At 46.4% G+C, this 20960-nt stretch overlaps 1 protein-coding gene and 1 long non-coding RNA gene across 7 annotated transcripts in view; one reads left to right on the top strand and one right to left on the bottom strand.

Moving 5' to 3' along the window:
• Positions 1 to 20960, bottom strand: part of FoxP (forkhead box transcription factor P) — a 317599-nt gene that overhangs the window by 197363 nt on the left and 99276 nt on the right. The gene's annotated exons all lie outside the window — the stretch shown is intronic.
• The window catches only part of LOC147756105 (uncharacterized), a 33564-nt gene continuing 13506 nt past the window's right edge, over positions 903 to 20960 (top strand). For 2 of the 3 annotated variants that reach the window (XR_015325998.1, XR_015325996.1), the window contains exons 1-3: positions 903 to 1402; positions 2736 to 3013; positions 8284 to 8414. This is a non-coding gene — a long non-coding RNA (uncharacterized LOC147756105). Of the gene's footprint in view, positions 1403 to 2529; positions 3014 to 8283; positions 8415 to 20960 lie in introns of all 3 variants that reach the window. The other variant, XR_015325997.1, reaches the window with a different exon arrangement.

Genomic DNA, 20960 nt, shown 5'->3' with positions numbered 1-20960 from the left:
GTTAAACTATCCTATCACACAAGCATTGACATGTTGGTTATGAATAGAGCCTTACTTGTAGCATATTTATCATTCGAAATGAAGCAACTAGCAACAACTATTTATAAATGTTTTTTTTCTCTATTATCTAGCTTCTTGTTCTATTACTCGGTGGGTGCTGATATAATCCGTCCATGTTCTGCTAGGCACACCAGACATGATAGGAAAATTTCATTCAATCGTTGTGTCCCTTACGTATGGCTCTTTACTAGATTCAACATGAACTTTGTATCGTTGTCTCCTATAGGTTGCTAATAGGCTCACAATCATCGTCTTGGCCGGCCAGCGTATTTTCCTATATTTAATACTTGATTTGAGAATATGAACCATAAGATATTCTGATGTGATAATGGTAGATCTGTATGTGTTATATAATAAATAGCGATAGCCACGAGTTGGAAGAAATCACGTTACGTTTGGCGCCATATTACATAGTAGCAAGCAATAAACGAACGTGCATCAGTGGGCTACCATGCTCAAAATACAAATAATTGAATCACGCAGCTGAGATAGCGATTTTCCCGATTCGCCCCCCTGTGTAGGCAGAATCTTCTAGATGACGAATGCCTTCTAAAATTTCACCACCTCTCCTAGAAAAACAAAATGCACCGCGCGGTCGTTAGGCTGCCGCGACCTTTGTTGCTGTTAGTAATAGCAGACAAACTAACCGTTAACTATTACAGAAACTAACATCTCCCTCTCTCTCTCTCTCTCTCTCTCTCTCTCTCTCTCTCTCTCTCTCTCTCTCTCTCTCTCTCTCTCTCTCTCTCCTTCCTTGAAACGTGTTTATGCCTTGCCCTTTCGTGATTTATGGTAACGACCATAGCTGATGTTGATTCATGCGATTTTTCTTGAGTCTGGCAATCGCAAGCTAAGCAACGCCCATTCCTTCTTGCAGCGATACTAGAGCTACCTTGGTCGAAAATGCATATAGATGTATACAGACTAGGTGGGGCATCTATGTCCAGGCTTTTGCTTACGAGTTTTTAAGCTTGTGTCTAGACAAAAACAAATATGTCAACAATCTTTTCGCATGTTCAAGAAGTCTAGTTTGTGACGCTCGTATCTAGCCACCATTCTCACCTTGATCACACTCAGTGACCTACATCACTCACCAATAAATTTCAAGACGCTCTTTCTGCAAACCGCAAATAACTTCTTAAATGTAACCGTGCGTCAAGCAATATTAATACGCGTAAACACGTTGAAGTGCCGCTCAAGTACGTAATACGGAAGAAAGATCCAGTGAAACTTCATTTTGGGCTGACAGTGGGCCCGGGAATGCAACTGGGTCAACGAGCACAAAAGGCACAGACAGTCTAAACAGGACTAACCGCTGGAGCTTATCTGGACGATCTAATTGGTAAGTTGATATTCTGGTCTTCGAGTGAAACATTCAGATGTATCAAAGGCAATTTTTTAGGCCATTTTGGTAAATTTTCAAGACACTTAAGTTCAGACTCCTCGGACTCTTTTTCAGATTTTGTTAAGTTGCATGAAAACTCGCAATAATGCTGATATATAAATGCTTGTTCATCGGTTGAACTTATTCTTATAACACAGCCCTAACTGAAATACGTAATCGTGAATAGCTGGAAGTAGCAGTGAATTTTTAATTGACCTCTTGCTTTATGTTTGCGGAAAAATCATTTGCGGTACAGAGCAAATTATCTAGTCTCATATATTCATGGATTTCTGGCAATATACCTGCATTTGTCAGTTTATCCCAAGACGATGGTGCCTTGGGCTCGATGCGGGATCAGGCAGTATCGCTGGGTTTGTTCGCACCTCAAGACTGTTTGGATTAACTATTTATCCAAATATTTGAGATTTCTCAGAGTCATTGCTTGGACAGTGGCATTGTCTTTGGACGGCTCTCCAACACGCCCTAAGCCCATATCAGATGAGTGTCCATACATATTTTCCTTTTATCTCTTAATATAAGCCAGTAATTAAGTCATTAAATACCATAGGTACGAAATCATGACCTCCATTGAACCGTTAACACCGTCAATCAGTACAAGTCAGACTTCTATGAAATCTTAAAGGATGGCAACATCGCACACTTTAAGCCCTCGGTATTAATTGCCCCTTTCAAAGAACTACAACATTTTGTTTCCACTATTTTCTAATTAACGAACCGTACGATAATTACAATGCCAACTGCAGATCACCTTCTTAGAAATTCTACGGCGCTAGTTAATTATTAACATGTTCCACCAATGCTAATTCAATACCTGATTCACAGGCAAGTATAAATTTGTAATCCTTCCGCACCATTTGCATAACGGTAGCCGTTGTTATTTTTTTTGGTATCGAACGAAGGGCGCTCATATCTGAAGCTAGGGACCCGGTCCATTAACAACATAGATTTTCTTCAAGGACGAAACGCTTTCCTGCAAACATTCATAAATATGATTGGACTTATCACCATCGCCGCGAAGCGCGCAAATAATTGTCGTTCGAATACTGTCTTTTTTTTTTTGGCAGATCGTTTTTGCTTGACCCGAACGATAACGACGATGGTATTGCTTCTCTTACCTACTATTACTGCTATCTATAGTTTTATACATAATATAATAGCAGTAGCGGTTTGACCTCTACTTTACTGGACTATTGGCCCCCGTATCGTCGAAGATGACCCAGCACGCTCTTTGATCTGTTTGTCCTCCACTTTGTTATTGCAAACGCAACAGTGCTCAAGCCGTGGAATTACAGACGGTCACAGATGGTAATGCCGTGATGAATGGTCGTTGTTGCGATGGATAGCAAAAGCCGAACAATGCTGTCAGCATCGGGAGCAGCAACAACACAACATTGTAGAAGTATTGAAGTGGGCAAGCCACCCGACCCAACTTTGTTTCGTCTTCCGTATCATCCCGTCATAGGCGTGGTCGATTAGGCCAAATGGCACCAGCCAACGGACCAACGACATCTATACTATAAGATGACACGTTAAATACGGCTGGGCATGGTTTGTATTCGCATCTTATTTTTTGTCTACTTAGTTTAGTCTAGTGGGTCTGACTCTTGAGGAAAGCACTTACGTTTCTCTCTCTCCCTTTCGCTGGCTGGCTGGCTGTCTGTCCTGGCTAAACGAATGACAAGTACCAATGGAGTCCGAAAAAATCAACGAGACCACGCAGAGTCAGACGGGGGAGATTTAAGGATTGCAGCCACAGCCACCGCCGGCTGATAAATGCCAACACCAGTTTACAAGCGACTGACTACGTAGGTAGAGGTAATACAGGCTGCATAGTTTATTTGTTGTGAGCTATTACTTTGTAGTCGCAGTGAGGGCCATTGCCATAACTACCGGGAACGATTTTGCCAATAACCAAGAAAGACTGCCGCTAATCAACGGCACTGGTATCGCAGACACCCTAAGCATCATCTAACCATTAGCTTTGGTAAGTGGTAGCACTAGTAGCAATTGTAGGCACGACATAATATCTCATCACAACGACAACAGCAGCTCGTTGGCAGGGCGGTGGTGGACTTTTGTATCGATGACCTTGTCAATGATCGGTAGCCGATGGCGGAGCTTCTGGCTCACCAACTTAACTTGATATCAATCGCTTGATATCTATTTATCAGTCACTTGTAGCCGATCCAAAATGTACAGGTAGTCGGTCGTCATGCTAAAAAAATGTAAAATGCGACTGCGGGCGGACAATCGATATCGCCCCCGATAAGAAGTACATGCATATACACATATAATAAACAGCATTATACAAGTATAAATAGTTACTGTTGATGTGTCTCGCTTTAATTTTTTTCCTGGGTTATTTCTCTCACAGACGCAAGTTTTGGTGAGGATATCTTAGGCTAGTTAGTACACTATAGAGCATCGTTTTGTTGGGAACAATAAAACAAAATCAACAACAATGAAATGCATACAAGAAAATGTTAGCATTTCAGTATGTTTAATACGATACTATTAGTTGGCCATTGCGTATAAGAGGGTTAATATTGGACAAAAGCTTCAAATTTTCATTGATTGATTGATTGATTGATCTAGAAAATTCGTCGTTAGAAATTACGCATCCTGCTCCATACGGTCATAGCTATAATACCGATGTGAGTAACAAGCGGCGGTTCAATCCGATGGAAGCGGCAGTCGACGAAGCGAGAGACGAAAAACTTAAACTCAGCCACCTTCATCTGCCTTACAGACGACGATATAGAGGCAATGCGTGCCTTGGTTAGCGTTGCTTCCCCAATGAGAGCCCCGTTTCCATAAATAGGTGACACGTTCACTACGTACGGGTAACGTAAGGGTCGATCTGCACACATGACTCAGCCGCAATTGTTGTTAGCAGTAACTACCCAACGACGAGACGCGTCAGTGAACTACAAACGTCTCTTTTAAACGAAGAAACCAGAAGGCAAAGGAAAATATGGATACTTTAATGCTACGAGCATTGCGGTTAAAAGGTGTTGGCAGGATGGCAAACTTTTTCGTTATCTCAACCGCAGATACATATCATGTGACGTGGAGCGAGCGTACTGCCGTTGAAGATTGAGACCTGAGTTTAATATTGGGCTAGCTATTATCTACGATTAACAAACATTAGTGAAGATTTAGTAACAGATGTCTTTGGGTCTGGACTGTTGTTGACCGGTTTCGCCAACACGAAATGAAAACAACTGGCAAGACCCAAAAAAGGGTTTGCCACCTAACCGCAGTTACCTCAAGTGGCATACTAAATTTCCAGGACAGAGAGAGAATTGCATGAAGCTATGGATACATTTCCGCATGTACAGTTTGAAAAATCCAATGGCCCATCTTTACTTTTTCTCATTTCACTTAGACTCTAATCTTATAGCATAATGTTTCTCGAGCGATTAGTCATTATATTCGACACTATCATGTTATGCATTATACAGCTTGTACTGTTTCGCATGCACGGCTACCAGGATGAATCTGATCTTTGACGAAGACGTTTTTGAAATTGTATTCAAGCTACTCTCTTCATTTACCGCGGCTTCATTTGATAGTGAAATACGTGCGTGTCTATCTGTGTGCGTAGAACATGAATACTAATAATAGCCCAACGTCATCTGGGTAGTATGGACTCGTTAACGGGTGGATTTCCCTACCTCGGGAAACCACCATTTCCTGCTGTGCCGATTCGAAGGACCAACTTATGTGTGGGAGAGACCACTAACCAACCTCATTGGGAGGGAAGCTGGCGCTCTAAGCCCTTCTTCTTCTGGTTGCTCCTCGAAGAATTGTGTTGCCTGCTTTTAGCTAGGGTTGTCCGGAGCCTTGCTGTTTACGCTAGCAGCGCCATCTATGTTGCCGCCGGGCGCCATACCTCCCTTAACCCCCCAGTTATCACGGGCCATCCATCGCATCTCCTCATATGTGCGACTGTATGTGTGTGTTGTGGTCTATACTTGCTTTACCTTGCCATGCCATGCTTTGCTCTGTAGAGCCACTACACCAATCGGCCAGCCCCATGCTCTCTTCCTAAGCGTTGCTTGAGGTTCTGCCTTGCGCCACCCCACAGTAGATTGTCGATGTTGCCTCAGACCGACAGCGCCTTTCCCATTTGCCCTCCGTCGCAGCATTTCACTACTGAAAGCTGTGCAGGGCGCGGGGTTAGGGGCAGAGGGGAGCAAGAGTGAAATTGCCTCTGATAGGGGAGAATCAACCAACCCGGCGACGACGACCGGCCTGCGACAGTACAGGGCTCCAAGCGCGCGAAGTGCGGCCGCACGCCGAAGGCAACACAGACGCCGTGCTGCTAGCGGCAGTAGCAGCAACCTCTGTCAGATAGCCCTCTCTCTGAGATGTTGTGTTGTTTGGCAAAGCAGCAGGCGTAGCTCCCGCTGCACAACTCACAACTGGAGGAGGCTACAGACCGAATGGAGTAACAGTCCGAAGGAGCGAAGGAGGGACCGCGACGCTCATGGCTCCGCCTACGCCGCGCCATCGTGCTGCCCCCCCATCACCCCACTCTATACTTCACCCCCATTCGTGCAACACAACTGAGTCAACGTCGAGCACAACACGAATGAGAACGCACGTCGCTGACACGAACTCAACGAGGTATTGTCCTTCGACCCAAGAAGCCATGGAACAGGCAGCAGAATAGGATAGAATTGAAATACAATGAACAACATCTCGGAAAGTACCAACCTGCGCGACTATCGTTGGTCGTAACGCTTCCTACACAATCCGTTTACGCCACGAATTTGTTTAGAAGCTACCGAACGACTATTTATTGTAATGTAGCAGTAGATATGAATTGTGGACGAAGTTCGATGTCATAATGTAACGGTGAATAAATAGACACAGCCTATATCATTTCGCCTTGCCATCGACCGACAGAAAGCTGCTAATGTTCAGCATTAGCTGACGTCATTTTTTCGCGCCAACCAGCCAAGACGGAAGGCGAACGAAGTTAGCGGCTTCCTTCAGGAGGATAAATATAAACATTACTTGGTAGATCCGCACTGCTGGGCCTGCTGCTATATCGATGCTTGCTGCCTCACGAGGCCGCGAGAGGCTTGTGGGGCGAGGTGGGCGTTGCCTGCGACAGAGGAGGCGTGGATCACTTGGAGTGGTGGCTGCAGTGGATCCCGAGAGTGGCAGGCCCGTGCCCGAGAGGGAGCCGACTCTGTCAGCTGTTCATGACGTCGTCGCTCGGGAGAGGGTTAGCCCCTGGGGCGATTTACTGGTTGGTTAAGGCGTGGTTTGTGTGTGTGTGTGTGTCTTTAGCCACTAGTAGCAGTAGTAAAGCAGTATTAGTATAAGGCAGTCACGAGGCATACAAGCAATCCTGCAAAAAGGATACGAACGACCTCAGTAATAAATGGCTGTCGCAGAAGTTGGATCCGTCAAGGATCCGTGTATCAGTCTATATAAATATGGCGGTTCTTTAAGAAACATTGGGTCTGCTTGTCGATGCCCCTTTAAATCCTTTATTCATGCATAGTGTAGGGAGTCTATAAGCGAGGTCTATAAGGGTAAATAAGAAAAGCTTACTAGCAGCGTTCTACGATATGGTTTTCGGATTCGACGACACAGTGAGTACTCAGTCACTTGGTTATCACCTGGCTTTGGTCTATTGTAAAATGAATGTTTGTTGATACGGGGCGTGGAGACGGTGAGGGTGGAAGGTGAAATCTATAAGGAAAAATACAAAGGAAATTCCGCACAGTCTATGATGATATTGCAAATAGACTGGGAAAGCTTCAAATATAAACGCATTATTTGGCAGCTTTGACTGGCCCGCCAGCGTTAATCCAGTTGGCATTTTGAAAATTGGCGATTGCGACCTTTTTTATGTAGGATACCCCGACGGGTTCACAGCGAGGGCTACGGATGCATAAACGCAATTTAAGTGGAACCTACGGGCTACATAATAACCAACAACTCTATATAATTACTGGGTATACGTCTAATGAACTACAAACTAAAGAGCATCATAATTTTTCGCAGTATGAGCGTACAGCTTGGATCAATTCTGTGGGCCTACCTAATATTGACAGTCTGTGGAAAAGTTCAATAGACCACCTTGTTCTAGTTTTTATCGATGGAAAACGTCGCTGTATTTATTATAATCTATTGTCTCTTATTTGAAACTAACGTTGAACTTAGATAATTATAAACAGCGGTCAGCTAACCTATTTAACACCTGGCAGTCTTCAAGATCAGACTCAACTAGGATAGAACTGGTTTCATTAATGACGTTTCACCGTCACCCCCTTTTCGCCTAAGGGAAAAGCCAGCGGATCGATACACTCGCACACACATGTATATATAAATATATATATATATATATATAGGTGACATGAAAAAGTTTTTAAAAATACATGATCATTGCTACGTTGTTTGAATCTATGAAATCCGTGTACAGCTCAATCGGTGTAAGCATACGGCGCATCCCTCAAAAGATAAATCCTAGGCGATAATAAGTAGAAAACCCGCTCGTTTAGAAAGAGTAAAGCACATTTGGGAAGGACGAGGTCAATTGTAATGACATCGCAGTAATAAAGGTAACCGGAACAGCCGGCGAGACGGGAAGCATCGTTGTCTTTTAGGTTGGACCTACAGGATCCCCTCTATATTTTGTTAACAAAACATGCTAAAATATAATTTACTCTGCACGTAGATTACGAGTACTTTTTTTTTTTTTTAGCTCTTTTAGATTACATTTAAATGAAAAATAGACACGAGTTCGAATAATTATATATGCGTACAATTTTTCCAACGTATCGTATTTGTCATAGGGGGGTAAAATATGAGTTCGGCAATCCTCTTCATTTACATTGTCCATTTTCGTCTTCGACCGTATCGACGACGTACAATACGCGCCGGATCGTTTGACATACAATTTAAGCACAGAATCGATGACAGAAAGGTAAGTACTGCAATATATAAACAATGTTATTGTCCAAGCGTATCACTAATACGTTGCAGCTGTGAGGAACAACTGGGTGCTGATTCGAGTGAACCGAACACATGACGGAACCGTGCGGATGAAGTAGTTCCCTGACAAAAAACTTCGCTCCTAACAATCACCTAATACAATATTGAGCACGCTTTTCATGCCGGCATGCGGCTAGTCAGTCTATCTGGAGATATAGCTATTGCATCCAGGCTTGCAGATGTTGTTATTATACTCTGATATCGCTATTGGGGTTACTGATGCAGATGCCACTCGAGTGTCAATACTCTCTAGCGTTTGCAGACAATGCCTTTATTACCCAATTTTTCATTTGGTCTTTTTTTTTTCGTTATTCCACACGCTTAAATCGCTTGTCTCAATAACAACGACAGCAGTAACAGCAGCACTATGCGTCGCCAAGCACCATGGCTTGCTGGAGACGTCGCTGATGGATCGTGGGATGGTGCTGTTCATTTGGGGACTGTGGCATTCGAAGGACGACACTTTAGCAGCAGCCATCATTGTTGTCTCTGCCTTTTGTCAGTGATGATGTTGTTGTTGTTGTTGTACTGTACCCGTCCGTATGTCTGCAAAAACGTATTTGCGCTGATGATCAGCGTCATTTATTCGTTCTCAAAGCTCGGTCTTGCAACAGCATACGATATGAGCTCACCGCTGAGCGGAGCAGACGCCACCGATCGAGGAATATGGCGAGGACGTATAGTGTTACAGCGTACGAACTCAATCATCGTTTGTCGGCTGTTTTCGGTTTTGTTTCCCCGAACCGCAGCGACGGCAAGGGCGAGCAGCAGCAGCAGTGACTAACGTCAAAATTCGAATCGAACATCCGAGCACATCGGGAATTGCTGTTAAGCAATTTTGTGTCTCGGCACAATACGGACCATATGGGACGAACGTTCGGCGCGATGCGGTCATGTTGCCATATTCCTAACAGTCTGGAGCTAAAACTGAACATTCACGGGCAGGAGGACTGGAACAACATCGTAATCCTATCTACGTGATTTCAGGAGCGGCGACGGCAACAGTCGCACGCGCAGCATGCGAACGCTAATAACCAAAACTCGGAACGGACGAGGCATCGTTTGCCGCGCGTCAAGGCTCCACCAGCACGAACCTTCGAACCGACCACTATCAGCCACCACTATACAATATAACGAAGAGCGACTGACAGGCTGACGACCTGCCAGGGCCACTGTTGTGCTCTGTACACGTAACGAATGAAGGACAAGCAACAGCGGCCCTTTTCGGCTGTAGAGATCATTTTCTTCTCAAATTCTTCCGTAGCGACAGAGTAAGAGTGAGACAGGCGAGGTAGGGTTGAAGAAGGTAACAGTCGACCCTTGTTCGTTTGGTCATATTTATGAAAGACTTGATTTTGCTTTACCGGTTATAGCTCCTGTATATACACCGTAGAGGACGTATCGACCGACGCCGGCTCAAAACACCGACGTGAATTGACATTAATTTACTGATGAGATCAATTGAATGATGCCTGTCGATACCGGAACCGTGAATTGTAGAAACAAGTCACTATGAGCTATCGGTGTTTGAATATGTAGACAATGTCAGCGGACATTGGCGGTATCATTTCAATTCCACTTCGACATGCGAGTTGCCTACTGTTCGTGCGTGGTCTTATTTCGAGATTTTTCGAAAAGAACGTATCACTTTTGGCTTTGTCTACGGGTGGCCGCAATCCGCCCGCGAACATTTCGGGATTGTCCCAGTTGAATTATTTTCGAACTTCAATACATCGGTTCAAGATCTTCAATTTGTCCAGCCAGTGTGGTTATGGCTATTTAGCAGTATGGTAAGAGAATATCTGTGACTGTTTAGATGCCCTTGAAACGAATATGCAGCACATGTTCTTGGTTTCTGTGTATGTATTTCTACGTGTAAGCAACGCATAATTTTTCCTTATGGAATATATCCACCCTACTTACTGCCAAGTGAACGGCAACACAGATACGCCGTTGTCGACAGTTGAATCCTGGCAGTGATTTCATACTGCGTGAACGTCCGTTAGACGGCTAGCGCACGGCGGATAGGACAAACAAACTTTGGAACGTTGCCCGAGAGAATTGCCGTTTCTGGCAGGAAAAAGCAACAGCGTTCGTAGCAGCCGTAATCAGCCGCCGTCCCCTCGCTCGACTAGAGTCGCTGATCTAATAAATATTGTGCAAACAAGCTAATGGCAAACAATGGTGCGTTCGTTGGCTACGGTGTACGCGTCACCGCTAGAACACGTCGCCCCCCCCCCCTGTCCACTGTGGTCCGTGGCTCGTCGAGCGACCAATCTCGTTCTATCGCTATTGCCACTAATATCGATGCTGAAACTACTGTCTGTACCAGCATCGTTGTCGGACGCTCAGAAAAATTCGCGGAAAATTTCGTATGAACGAGGCGAACCACGAAGCAAACAGCGGCCGATCACTACTCCGCAATGCACAGAAAAGCGGCACGAAATCTCTCGCGCCCTTTACGGTGGCTAGTTGTCTCTGAACGATGCGTACTCGCGCGCGCGCACCGTTAAATGGCTACCATTTTTGTTGTTGTTTACCAAATACGACGATAATAGAAGCCTGCTATGGTTCGCTGCGCGGAACAAAGCGGGGGGAGGAGCCAGTGAGTAGATTTACGACGAGGGCTCTATTGATATAACCTTTACTGCCTGCGCAGATAGACGAATTTGTACTTACGACCTTTTCCGAATCGGAAACTCACTGCCAACCGTGAGCGATGACTAATGTAATGATGTACTCGACGTTTCTGAGCCGACATAAACATATCTACGTACAGATCAGCCACAAAGCTGTACCAGCATGTAGTGTCGGCTTTCCGTATTTAAGTTGCTAACTTTGTTTGATTCAAAAACGAACACAGAGAGAGGATAGCAAAAAATCAAACTCTCTAAAAAGCGCATATGACTTTTATAGAAAGCCTCCTTTGGCAGCTAGACATGTTACTGCTTAATGCCTGTTGGCGCTTGTAGAGAATATGGTAGGTTAGCGTCCCTTAAAATCTGCTCACAAGCGCCCCGGGTGCACTCGCCAGATGTGGCCAGCATAGCGATTTAGCACCCACAATAGCTTCTGAGTGAGGTTATGATTCAGACCAGGTTCCTGACTACTGACACTGCCTAAAAAAAGATCTTCTCAATTATGAAAGCTGGTTATTTCAGTGAACGCATTTACCAACTGTGGCGTAAATGAGACAATGTTCATCCATCGGACAAGTTTCTTATGTTTTTGGGACAATTTCGTTAAACGATTTGGCATTCATGACTGGCTTTTCATTAGTCGTCTACCATCCGATTATAGCTGCGAAAATAAAAATCTAAACATATATTGAGTCGGAGCTAATATAACTTAAAAGCATTATTTGCTCGATTAAGAAAAGAACCCTTAAAGTTACGCTCTGTTCGAATCCGCCTCTTGAAGACGTATTCCAACGTGTAGAGCTTCCCATTCTTTCTGTTTTGTCAACAATTCCTATAGATCTTTTTACCACAAAGACCCATCTCACATGTATTGACACATGATGGACCATTAATAAAAGCCCTCTTTTGTTTCACACGACCCACAAATATAATAACTGAATATTAACACGCTCAACTTAACTAATCATTGCCGCGCATTTATCTCCTGTCGATTATTTATACGCTAATGGCTTCCGATTTACCATTGCACATATGCGAGTTCTATCCGTATAGTGAAAATACCGTCTGCTTTGCTAAGATCGACAATACATAATTTAAAAGCCAATAGCCGTTGGCTCGATCTTCACGAAGCTGATGTTCAACTCTTCCTTGAACAAAGATTCAGTCAATGATGACGATGTTAACGCAGTTCGTTCAGTTACAATAGCCAATTCAGATCACCACTGTTACTGCTGTTGCCGTCATCATAGAAACACCAGCAGAACAAAAACCATCGCCAACAATAATCATTGACGTCTACATTACGGTTGTTGTTTTCTTAAAAAAAAAAAACAACCATTTATTTTTTTTCTCGGTCTGCTTAATTTATACGAGCGACAAAGAAAAACGATACCCAACACCCCTAAACACCCTTAAGCAGGCGCGTGGGTTTTGCGCCATCGTGACAAGCCGTGCGTGTTACCGGTGCCGCTAGGTTGCTTTTTTCATATAAAAGCAGGTTAAAGAGCCTGACTCCTCCACTGTCCACTGGACCGTTACGTCGGTGCAGGCCACCTGAGAGGAGCGTTTACAACTGCAGCGGTGGCAACGAAAAACCATCAGCCGGATGAGAAACACCAGCAAACCTACTTCGTTTTACATAGATGAACGAACGGACCAACGGATGCTGATGGCCATTGACGAGACAGCGGTGAAAAAGTTAAACCACACGCACCATTGGTGAAAGTAGCGGCAGAATCGATTGAGGACGCTCTTAACACCCACTTAACTTGACTTTTAGACTGTATCTGTCCGACTGCGCGTTATCTGGTCTCGACGGATCTGGTCTGCTGAATAAGTGCTTATCAATGTATTGTTCAATGTCGAATCAACAAGAAAAAAGTAACGGGTTACGGAACGTTTCCTTTTTTCAGCCGAAAAAATCAACTGCCGTTGACTATTCCCCGTGATCGTCTGATCGGGTATATATATATCGCTAACGATGTAGGAGCCTCTCAGATTGCGTCTGTATACGCAGACAGCTTCCTCCTCCCCCCCCTCCCTTTGCTACACACAGACACACACGCACGCACGCACGCCCGTGCGCACGCCGGCACGAACCTGGAAGAGCTCGCTGGCTGTGAGGTGAAATTTGTTGCGCGTTCACGCAAATATGAGTTCGTCGCAAAGTGCAGAACGGTGAGGAGCCTAACGCGTGCTGTGGCCGGCTACTTCCTTTGTTTCGACCGGTGATGCTACTGCGGCTACGAGAAATATCGCACGTTTGATCGTTGATTATACTCTGCAATGCCGCTATTCGGTTGATGACAAACAAAAGATGAAAAGAGATAGAATGACGTTGAGCCTATGCATGCATCGATCAGGCCTGTCAGTGGATGCGCTTCTCGCATCCGACAACGACGACAACGACGACGGTCAACAAAAACAATGATGGTGATGATTTCCATACTGATGGTGGCAACTCCACCAACAAACGAAAGCAATGACCGTTGCTGATTTAGCGGGAAAGCCTCATGAATACCCTCACCAGCATTGTTAGCATCGCTGCTGAAGTCGTCCTATGTCAGTAAATCGATGTCATCAACTCAGGTCACCCTGATCATTTGGCTTGGGAGTTAGGAAGACAAGGCAAACACACAGTCGGTAACCACGGCAGGCAAATACAGCATAACGTAGTTCTACTACGACTATGCGTTCTGTGGTCTGCGGTTGGTGATGGAGCAGAATCGGTTCCAAACAAGGGAATCATTTAAGACATACGGCAGTTGCTCACAATGGCTGAAGGACCAAACATGCTCATCGTTGATGCAACGTAGCTGTAGCGACTAGCAGAAAACTCGAGGCGGAAGATGGCAGTGGAAGCGTAATGTGGGCGGCGGGGGCGGCGGAGGGGGTGCGTTAAAGCTCCAGTTAGGAGACGATCTGGCGTTTCCCAGCAGACCGCAACAGGATAGATGGATACTCTGATCGAGCCAAACGCGGTGTTAACTATGAGTTTAGCGAGAGAAATAATAAGTGTCGAAGTTAAGTGAGATGGAGACAACCGCACGCCCGCTTGCTCACCCGCCGTTACAATGACACAATAGCTTCAATGGCCATTTTTTCAACTACGGTTTGAATCGGTATCATTCTGGCGACTGTTTGAACTTTGCTATCTGTCTTCGCCGTCAGCAGCGTTTTTGAGGATCTGACTATAGCGGTAAGAAAGGAAGACCTAAGCATGGAAGAAATACTCCAATCAACACAACTTACGTTGTTATTGTTGTCGCTGCTGCTGCTGCTGCAGTTGCAAACGATTCCGTCAACGACATCGAGCAACGGCAGTTCTCTGTATTCTTCGCTGCGATTTCTTGCTTTTCTTTTAGTTGTTTCTTTTTCCTTTGGCTCAGGACGGACGTAAAGTGCGAAGGGGAAAAAAAACAGCCGCTGCTTTGTTTGCTGTCAGACAACAGCAGTCGTTCACCGGCGTCGACACCACAGTACCGACATCTTGTCTCGATGCCTGCTGCTGGTCTTGTTGTAACATAGATAGATTCATGGTCGTAGCTGCTGGTGTCGCCGCTGACGTTGTCATTGGCGATATCGGCAGTACTTCTACCATTACCAGTAGCTGCTGAGGTAAAGACGAACAAACAACGGCAGATACAGTCGTTGTGCTGGCAATGCCACTATACTTTCACCGGTATTTACTCGTGCGCCACTTGTAGGAAAAACGATCCCCAGTTCGACCATTACCATTTCATGGGACGCCGTTGCTGCTTCTTCATGTTTAGTGGCTTCGTGTGCAGTCTCAACGAACCGTCGAATGGCGATGGTAACGTGTGCAGATAAAGGCGCCATGAAAAAGCTGGCACTGTGTACGTACACATAGCGCTCACGAACTGCAACAGCAGCTGTAAGCGTCTATGTAGACAACAATGAACGAATTCGATCGACAACGAGGCCAGCTATCGTCAGTATCGTTTCGCATGTCTATGCGTCTGTCAGTCTGCAGTAGCAGCATGATGATCCCGTTAAACTACGAAGCCATTGTACCTCTCTTAGATGATGTACCCGCACGATTATATAAACAGGTACCACCTAGGCTGGCCTGGCTGTCTACTCGCCATGGCTGTAAATTAAGCTCGCCAGTCGAGCTACGTGAGGCGTGTTACGCAACGATGAATATGGCGCAATATTCTGTAACGTGGCTCCATTTGTGCGGCGACGGTGCGGCAGCTTCGGGTGCGGATTTTGTGTATGTCTCTATCAATGATAATAGTTTAGTGTTGCGGTTTGGCCAGGGTAACGGCGATTACAATGAATATGGCTGCGCTCACTGATGACGTCCTGTTGCTAGAATAGTGAGTGCAGCTGCCCTGTCGGCGAACCCCTGCAGGTTACGGAATCGTTACCTGATTGTCGCTGCCTCCAGCGGCCGCTGCCGTTCCGATCATTGCTGTTGCCCGCCACAGCGCTGCCTCATTTATCTAGTCGGGTCTTCAGTTGGTGTTGCCTGCCCGTTGCTTCATAGCAGCAGAACAACAGCAGCAGCGGCAGCAGCTACGGCACTTGCCGACTTCCACCTCGGTGTCAGCCTGTCTGTTTCCTCGCTGCTGTGGCAGTTTCGCTCTGTCGTGGGCGGAATGACTGTATAGCGGTGGGTATAGCAGAATTCGTCACCGCGACGACGTCCCTGTTGGCGGCGGCTGCGATACGCGACATAATACCGAACGGTATTATCGACTTTTGTCAGAATGCCGCCGAGTGGCATCGACCGTGGTCAGCTGTCGAGAGAGGGTCGAGTAATGATCGTGCTAGACTAAAAAACAAGTAAGACGAAAGCCAAAGCTAAGATAAGTAAGCAAATGGGTAACGTAAGTAAGGTGTAATAATGCAAGTTACACAGTCTCCTTGTTCCGCTGCTGCAGCTGCCGGCCACGTAAGTAGCAGCAGCAGCAGCAGCAGCAGCAGCAGCAGCAGCAGCAGCAGCAGCAGCAGCAGCAGCAGCAGCAGCAGCAGCAGCAGCAGCAGCAGCAGCAGCAGCAGCAGGAGCGGCATCGTCGGTCGGTCGATCGGTCGGTCGCATCAAGATACAACAGTCCGCATCCAGCACAATGGTACATTGAAAGTCGTCGTCGTCGCTGCTACGGCCTGAATCGGTTGGACAACAACGACGTTCACAACAGGCAGACACAATCGACGAAAGCAACACCTGCATCAGCGACGATGCAGTATCAACAACAGGAAAAAGAGTGAGCTGTGGTAGCAGTTGCCACGACAGCCAAACGCAACTCGATGAGATTCTCTCGCCCAGTCATCTCATGTGTGAGATACAGCGACAGGAGCGAACGTTATGCTACTGCCGTTGTTGTTTTTGTTGTTGCCGATGTATCCGTCCGGCGATATCCTTGTGCTACCAGCTCGCAGTCGCCATTACCGCTGTGACCGTTAATGAAGCGACGAAAAGCCCACTACTCTCTGGCTCAGTCACAAAAGTTCGAACTGTTTCATTGTGTGCTCCTCACCCAGCATTGCTACTTTCGGTTGATGTTCACCTCCCTCCCCACCCCATTTTTCCATCCTCTCGTTCAACGTGGTCCCCGTCGCGTTGTAAAGTAAGCAGGCACAGCTAGAAGCACAGATGCGTTGACGTTGCTGGCGCAGAGACGTGCTGTTGTTGTCGATGAATCAGGCTGCAACGAAAAAAGGCAACCAAAAATGCGATACACGCTCACACAGCAGGGAGAACTCACGAGAGTAGGAGGGGGAGCTCATAACTACGACAGGGCAGGCACGACGCACGCACGTACGCACGCACGCACCCACACACACACACCCACACACACACACACACACACACACACACACACACACACACACACACACACACACACACACACACACACACACACACACACACACACACACACACACACACACACACACACAACACACACACACACACACACACACACACACACACACACACACACACACACACACACACACACACAGACAGACACACACACACACACGTATACACACACGCATACACACACACACACATCGATCCTTTGCTTGACAATGATGTGACTGCCGCCGCTACTGCTACGATGCCGTTGATTCTAATGACGGCAATGAGGTTGTTGGGTTCGCCGCACCGACAATAACAACAGCGGCGACAGCGAAAGCCCCCTTACGCTGCGGCCCCTTTTGAGTTTCTATGTTTGCGAGCACATGTGCACCGGGTTCTATTCCTGCTGCGATTTAAAGGAACTACTCGAGTAAATATCATTGTTGGCGTTTCGGACGCTGCCACCATCTAAGTCGCAGAAAAGGAATGAGTCGCAGCGCTTCGGTCGCAAGCGTTGTCTGTGATGTCTGTCCATCCGCAGCGCATTGCCGCCTGCCAGACGCTAGCAAACTGCGGACAGTGCCCAACTGGTTACGAAAAAAGCGAGGTTTGTTTCTACAAGAGGGGATCTGGTGAGCGCAATAAATGAACAATCAGGCACGACGATGACAACATCGCAACAATATATGACCCCGCCATCGCCCGTACCCATTTGTTTCCTGCCCTGAAATTCAAGCATCTCTACTGTATCGCCAGCCCCCGCAACCTCGTCTACCACATCGTTACCTGCTGGCGCCGCCGCCGCCGCCGCCTCAGCCATCATTGATACGGTTTGACCACCAATCGTGAGGAGTGCTACTTGTTCATTTCTATCCCAAACGTGTATGGCGTGTTCAGCATATGGGAAGACAAGTTCTATCTCAATCGGCCGTTGTAGCGGCAACGATAACCATACCAGTAAAAGCATTTGCAGAAGTCGTCGCGGTAATTTGGGTCGAGGCCATATACCAGACACGGTCATATCTGCTTTGCTCAGATGGGCTCTCCACTGTTGAGTAAAGGAGTGGGATTGCGTTGCATTCAGGTTACCTCACCACCTAGACGTACGCTTCGCCTAGGGCACAGACCGTACGATATAAGATTTGCCACCGTCGCCGCTGCTGTGTCTCTCAATCGAATCTCTTCTTTTGAATGAGTGTACGTTTTTCTAAGCGAACATAGCATTGCCCTACTGGGAAGTGCACGGGAAATCGATATTTTAAACTACGGCTTTTAATTGAGTGCTGCCTCGCTTTGATAGCCAGAATGTTAGCCGTTCAATGCCGTATTTGTATAGACGACAGCCTTTGCCAGTTCGACGCTCATCAAGGAATTCTGCATCTGATATCTATCATAATACAGATCTGCTTTAGAATTCCATTGGCTGCTTGAGCACCTTTCGCCTGCCTGCTTTGACTTCTCGTCATTCTCTTTGACGAAGAGTTAGCTATCTCCTGATGTCTTTGATAGGGCTAGTTAGGACGCAAAAGTGACTTTTGGGAACGCACACAGTTCGGGTCCCGCCCAGTAGTTTTTTTCTTCCTGCGCCCGTCTGTAGAGAATTGCTGCATCTTCAATTGTTGTCGAGCCCGCACCAGCCAACCCCATGGTGGCCGAGCATTGTTACAAGGAAACAGGCAGTCAGACCGGCGATGGGGGTACTGATGCGCATTTCTAAGGGCTGGAAAATCAACTTTACTGATCTGTTTTCAGTTTAAAAAAGAAACAATCATACCGGTGATTATTACCACTATTATGCTACATGTGACTATAACTACGTACGCAGGGTCGTTAACAATATCCGCTACCCCTTTTTTTTTTTTTTTTTTTTTTTATTGTATCTACTCCGGATATGCGATTTGTTTAACAAACTGAACGCTATTGTGCTTATTTTGCTACTACTGCGAAGGTGCACTTGATGACCGTACAACGACTTTTATTTTAGTGACATCAATTGTATCTGCGTGTATCGTGTCGTGGCACGGTCTACCAGATCGCTTCGGTCGGTTCAGTCGCAGCTGAATGTTCGTCAGGCGTCGTGTCTGACCGCTGCTAGATATTACCTAGATTGGTAAATAATTATTCTTCGAACTAATCAGATGCATTTGTTAGACACGCTGCAGTAGTGGCGTACAGGTCCGTCATCGTCCTTACCCAGCCACCTCGTTAAGCACCAGTGCCTGGAATTTCTACCTAGCCTATCGTCGCTGTGTCTACCTGCTTTGGGCCTGGTATTCCCCGCATAACTAATTGGTCAAATCTGGCAGGCAAAAAATCAGTGCCTAACACCAGTGAAATGTTCGGATATTTCGCTATTGGATAAGTCGGACACTTAGGCGAGCGTTTAGCCTGCTTTTTTGAAACGTTGATCTAGCAATAGCCGCAGTAATACCACACACTTACAACTCAAAACACCCTGAACGGGTCTAATCGGCGTAAATGAGCGATATTTCGTCTGTTATATATAGCATACATCGAGCTAAGGGGGCTCTTGGGCATATCGGGACCACAAAATTCAACCAAGTGACCAAGTGACCCAGTCACATTTGTGACCGCGCATATTCTTTGCTGGCCTGTGAAACGGCACCGGAAGAGCGTAGTTAAACAATAATAAATGTAGCCATAATTTATGTCAAATTGAAACTCGATTATCTTAAATGCCGGCTACAAAAAAGCAACAGTCCCTTGATTTTCTCAAAAAAAAAAAATGAAAGAAATAAATAAATACCACTCCGCCCTGTTATGCAATTCACACAAAAATTCGTCGTTGGTAGCGGTAGCTTTGCTTTTGTCATTTGCCTGCTTATCCTCCATCAGCCGCTTAACATTTGTTAAGGCTTCCACCCGCGACCCCACGGTTCCGGTCAGTCGAAGAACGTGGTAGTTGGTCCAAAATATAGTCTAACCCGGGTGCGCAACTTAGCCGTTGCGGTAGAAGCGATAAAGCAGCTTGCGCTCCGCTGTCGCGGCGCAATTGCCGTGGGGCGCTGCGAAACACTAGCGCAGCCGTCGAGTGTTGTCGCAGTCATAAATTAGAAATTTCACTAAACACCCTTCACGCTGTTTGCTGTCCTATCGTCGCGTTGAGGTAGTCGGCGACTGGCTATCTAACTTCACTTATTAGCATTCGTGGTAGTGACACGAAAAGCGAAAGTGCGTTCAACAATTTTCGGTCAATGGCGCCGGCGGCGGTGGCGCCAGCAGTAGTAGCGGTTTAACTACGCGCGCCCGCCAGCCGATGAGAGCTGAACCAGACCCCACTCGTCGCTAACTTTAAATTTCCCCGTTTATTTTATTTGGGCGCGGCTGTGGACGCGAGTTCCGAGGAGGGTGTGGAGCCCGCAAGGCCCGCCGCCGCTGTTGGTCGGTCGGTCGGTGTTTTCTTGTCGGCTACGGCAGCCATAGTATGACAACCATTACTATTACTAGCACTGCTTGTCTAATAGCGCTTCTTCGACCAGAACGAGAGAGATAGAGTGGGGGGAAGGAGGGAAGAGATGTGGAGACAGTAAAATAGTTGACGCGCTGGTTTGCGCCGGCGAGTTTCGCCGGAAACGGTCCCGATTATCCACTCGCCAGTGGCCGCTGACGCGCACAAGAGGAGTTGCGGAAAGCCATCACAGCTAGGTACTACACAGAGCCGAGGTCGGAAGACGTTCATCTCTTGCTGCTAGCATAGTTCCTGTTGATGCTGCGCTCACATCAAGAGTTCGGAGTGCTTCAGGGAGTTTTGTTCATTGTTGTCTCAGTCCCCGCCTGTCTCACTTTCGATGCAGAGGAGAAAGTCTAGATACTTGCTGTCTTTGACCATCGTTCGTTTTCTCTTCTACATTTTGTTGGGTGGTTTTTGAATTTTTTTGTGTTGCAAATCCACCTCACCACGCCGTAGCAAGTACTGCTTACTTTAGTCCGGGCCAGGCATTTCCTTCCAACGAGAAGGTGCGCCCCCGCCTCCTATAAAACG

This window comes from Varroa destructor, unplaced genomic scaffold (genome assembly GCF_002443255.2).
Source record: "Varroa destructor unplaced genomic scaffold, Vdes_3.0 BEIS01000004.1, whole genome shotgun sequence".
Classification (NCBI taxonomy): Eukaryota; Metazoa; Arthropoda; class Arachnida; order Mesostigmata; family Varroidae; genus Varroa; species Varroa destructor.
This window is presented reverse-complemented; position numbering and strand designations above follow the sequence as displayed.